This window comes from Echinops telfairi, unplaced genomic scaffold (assembly GCF_000313985.2).
Source record: "Echinops telfairi isolate 266 unplaced genomic scaffold, ASM31398v2 ScPeMD7_655;HRSCAF=1070, whole genome shotgun sequence".
Lineage (NCBI taxonomy): Eukaryota > Metazoa > Chordata > Mammalia > Afrosoricida > Tenrecidae > Echinops > Echinops telfairi.
The window spans coordinates 11,484,682-11,489,652 of NW_022104553.1; the positions used below are offsets into that span (position 1 = coordinate 11,484,682).

Consider the following 4,971-nt stretch of genomic DNA (forward strand, 5'->3'; position numbering starts at 1 on the left):
ATAATTTATCATTAACATAAACAAGAGAAAAGTGTTTAAAGAGAGGTTACTAATTTATGTCACCCAAAAGGATGAATATTCGGGTCAACCTTTCTACATTTGTCTGATTTTTTTATAGTTGCTCAGTTTTTCAACCTTTTACCATGTAGTGGTTTGGGGTTGGGATGCTAATTACAGGATAGGTAATTGGAATCCAGAAGTCAGTCCACAGGATTCCCAGGAGGATTTCTCGTGCTCTAAAGAGTCACATTCTCCTGAACCTACAGGGGCCGTTGTACCCCGTTCTCCAGGTCACAGAGGGTCAAAATAGAAGCCTCCTAGGATGGAGCTTGAACAGAGACAATCGGTGTCGTAGATCTTGGATCTTAGCATTTTCATGATACGATTCCTCTCTTTCATTTTTTGGTGCCTTCAGGTAGGAAATCAATTGTTCTATAGAAGCATTGTTGCCTGGTTCTCTCAGCAATTCAAGGTGTTTCCTTTTGATAACCGAGTGTAAGCAGTCACCCATTTGAAATGAGAAATCCAAATATGTCCTACGTCTTTTCAAAAAGGCTCTTCTCTGCTTAGTTGAATTACTACTTGCAGGCAATCTCATTAGCTAATGAACAGAGTCATTTCTAACTCTAAGTAAGCTAGGTTCAAACAGAGTGATTTAAAATGCTGAAACATTTCAATTATAAACACTTGGAATCACCATATTTCCAAATTATATTTTACATTCAATATTAGCAGGAAACCACCTTGATTCATCTTTTTTTGTAATGTTGAACATCAAATACTCACCATTCTTTCCTTCCAGTGATTCTGCAAAAACAATAAAAGGAAAAACATGATAAGAATTACCAATTAAAAGCAATTTTAAAGAAGAAACCAAAATAAATACATACCCAAATGTATTTAAAATAATAACAAATCCAATAGCTCATGTTAACATAGACTGATATTCTAGAAAACAATTCCGTCTACGTAATGGCCAAGTAGTGATCATTATGCATTCATCTTTGCAAATCATTACCCTCTTTCTTTGTATCTTACTGTTGTTTTCTTTCCTCCATATTTTCTCAAAGAAAATTACAAGTACTCAAAAATAATTCACAAAAGAAAATAAAGAAGAGGAAAATGTTGACTGGGATTTTATTATTATATCATCAAAATTGATGAATGTTTGGGTCAAACTTTCCATTTTGGTCTCATTTATGGAGTTGCTTAGTTTTTATTCTTTTACCATGTAGTGGAATCAAATCGGGATGCTAACTACAAGGTCTGGAATTTGAATCCAGCAGGCATTCCTCAAGAGGAAGGTCAGGATTTCTGGTGCTCTGAAGGGTCACAGTCACCTAAAAATAGAGAGGAGGCAGTCCCCTCTTCTCCAGGTCACAGAGTGTCAAAAGAGATGCCTCATGGGATGGAGTTTGGACAGAGACATTAGGTGGGATAGATCTTTGCTTGTAGTATTTCCATGACATTACCCCACTCTTTGATAGTTTTCAGTGCCTTCAGATGTGAGATCAGCTGCACCATAGAAGGGTTCTTGCCCGCTACTCTCATCAGTTCATGGTGCTGACCAAGGGACAATGCCTGTAACATTCACCCATTTTTTGACATGAGAACACAATTCTCTTTGTTTTCATGAAGCCCTTCTCTGATTTGTTGTAGATCTTATGTCAATTACCAACTGCAGGCAAGCTCAATAGCCAAGTAAAAGACCATTTGTAGAATCAAATGAGGTACGTTCAAATATATTGAGTTATGTGACAAAACCAATTTGACTCCAAACGGAAGAAGTCCTTTGTAACCCGAAACCCTAGGAACTTCAACTTTCAACTTTACATTTTAGATTCAATATTAGCAAGAAATGCCTCCTTCTTTCTCCGTTTGCTCTGATGCCCTGCGATTAGTCTCTTTCTCTAAGTTTGAACAATTAAAATTACTCCCCCTTCTCTGCTTCCAGTGTTACTGCAAAATAACAAAAGTTGAAAAGTTATCAGTTACTGATAGAAGCAATTTTAAGGGAGGAACCAAATTCTAAATCTATCAATTTGATGTGGATAGAGCCATTCCTTTCCTTTAAGATACACACCACTACACCTCTCAAGTCATTTTGTCATCCTCAAGCCCCGACAGTGTTACCATCATGTGCTTTGCGGCTGTGGGAATATTCAAGTGTCTGATTTTCTCTTCCTTCATTTATGTCAAAACCGAGTCCTTTAAAATATCCCCAAATGCAAGTGAATGGTCATGGAAGTTCTCATGGAAGAAGTACACTGTGCCATGTGAACGAGAACTGTACATACTAGACTGTAAATCTGGAGACGACATTAGGACCAGAGCTTTCAAGCAGAACACCTGGATTTTAAAAGGCTACGGATGACCTTCTCCCCCAAAATTCAGCTGTAAGGTTCATGTGTAAGGTCTAAGCATGCTGCACTATGTGATTCAAGGTCCTGACATGATATTGCCCAAATCTGGAGGAGTCAATGGGATCAGAGGTCGCTTGCTGAACAACTGCCTTGTAGGTGGATTGGGATGACTTTCTCCCCCAAAATTCATGGGCAAGCTTCACCCATGTGCTCTTAGCATTCCCACTGACCACAGGCAGGCCTGGGATTTGCCTTGCTATCAGACAGAGATGTGGTAGAGAATACAAGGAAAGATATAAACATGTCAAATTGTAACATCTTCTTTGATGATCCTTTGGTCCATTTACTGTTGTATCACTTGGAAAGATTAGGGGGGAAATCACTCATTAGGGATAAAGAGCTCTATACAACCCCTGGTGAATTCCCTCTGCGTAGTGACCAAGGAGGTGAGCAACCTTTCGCTTTTAGAATGAGCTCTGGAGAGTGGATTTAGTAGATACAGCCAGGGGACAAGTGAAGACTTTTCTTTTAAATGACTTTTGGCCCCCTTTTAAATGATATTGGCACATCATATCTGATGCTTTCTTTTGGATTGATGAGTTTCTCTGTTTAATTTAGTTCATACTGTTAGCTTTTCAAACTTTTCTTGCCATGTAGATTTTCTAACTTTTTTGGTATGTGTCATCCGACACCAGTAAATCTATACAGAGGATAACCGGAGTTTGGGTTTCTGTGGATCTCAGGGAACATGGTTTGGAGATAAGGTTTCACATTCGGGAGTTCATGGACCAAGAAAAGATTCACAATTGAGTTTGCTCAAGATTGCAAATCTTTTGCTGTGAGTGATGGATTGATTTTTGTAATAGAGATATAAATATCTATTCAGTCCAAATAAATGATTTCTGAAAAATAATATTGAAATTCTGGAAAAGTATTTATGAATTCATTTCCAAATAAATTTAAAATCATAATACATGTAGTAGATCACGTAAACCTTGACTCATCTCTAGAAAATATTTTCATCTAGAAAATGGCAAAGTACTGTTCATCATGCATTCATGATTGGAAATCAGGACCCTCCTCTCCTTGTGTCTTACTATTGTTTCCGTTCCTTTACATATTAATAAAAACAGAAATCATTAAAAAATGATTTGCCATAAATGTAAAGAAGTGAAAAGTGTTTGAAGGCAGATTCCTAATGTATGTCATCAAAAGGATGAATATTGGGGTCAAGCTTTCTATGTTTTTCTGATTTTTAGAGGTGATTAGTTTTTCATCCTTTCACCATGTAGTGGTTTTGATTTGGGATGCTAAAAACAAGATAAAAAATTGCAATCCAGGAGCCAGTCTACAAGATTCCCAGGAGGATTGCTCATGCTCTAAAGAGGCAGTCACTTAAATCTACAGGGGGCAGTTGTACACTTTTTCCCAGGTCACAGAGGGTCAAAATAGATGCCTCAAAGGATTGAGCTTGAACAGAGACAATTGGTGTCATAGCTCTTGGATCTTACCAGTTTCATGATGATTCCTCTCTTTCATTTTGTGGTGCCTTCAGGTAAGAAATCAGTTGTTTTATAGAAGCACTGTTGCCTGGTGCTCTCAGCAATTCAAGGTGCTGACTTTTGGAAACTGACTGCAAATATTCACCAACTTGAAATGAGAAATCTGTCCTATGTCTTTTCAAAAAGGCTCTATTCAGCTGAGTTGTAACCTTTAAGCAAATTACTACTTGCAGGCAATCTCATTAGCTAATGAACAGAATCATTTCTAGCTCTAAGTAAGCTGGGTTCAAATAGATCTAGTTAAAATGCAGAAACATTGCAATTATAAACACTAGGAACTTCCATATTTTGATTTTATATTTTACATTCAATATTAGTAAGAGATCCCTTTGATTAATCTCTTTTTGGAAAGTTGAATATCTGATACTCACCAATCTTTTCTTGCAGTGATTCTGCAAAAACAATAAAAGGAAAAACGTGATGAGAATTACCAATAGAAGCAATTTTAAAGAAGAAACCAAAATAAATTCATATCCAAATAAATTTAAAATAATAATAAATATAGTATCCCAGGTTAACGTAGGCTGTTTTTCTAGAAAACACTTTCATCTACATAATGGCCAAGATGTGATAATTATGCATTCATGTTTCCAAACAAGTACCCTCTTTGCTTTGTATCTTACTGTTGTTTTCTTTGCTCCATATTTTCTCCAAAAAAATACAAGTACTTAAAAATAATTTACCAAAAAATAAAGAAGAGGAAAATGTTAACTGGGATTTTACTAATAAATCATCAAAAAGGACAACGGTTTGGGACAAACTTTCCATTTGTCTCTGAATTACAGAGTTGCTTAGTTTTTCATCTTTTTACCATGTAGTGGAATCAAATCGGGATGCTAACTACAAGGTCTGGAATTTGAATGCAGCAGGCAATCCGCAAGAGGAAGGTCAGGATTTCTGCTGCTCTGAAGGGTCACAGTCACCTGAAAATAGAGAGGAGGCAGTCCCCTATTCTCCGGGTCACAGAGTGACAAAAGAGATGCATCATGGGATGGAGTTTGGACAGAGACATTAGGTGGAATAGATCATTGCTTGTAGTATTTCCA

General features: G+C 37.0%; 1 pseudogene; it reads right to left on the reverse strand.

Moving 5' to 3' along the window:
* Positions 1–4,971, reverse strand: part of LOC101650164 — a 100,437-nt pseudogene that overhangs the window by 5,679 nt on the left and 89,787 nt on the right.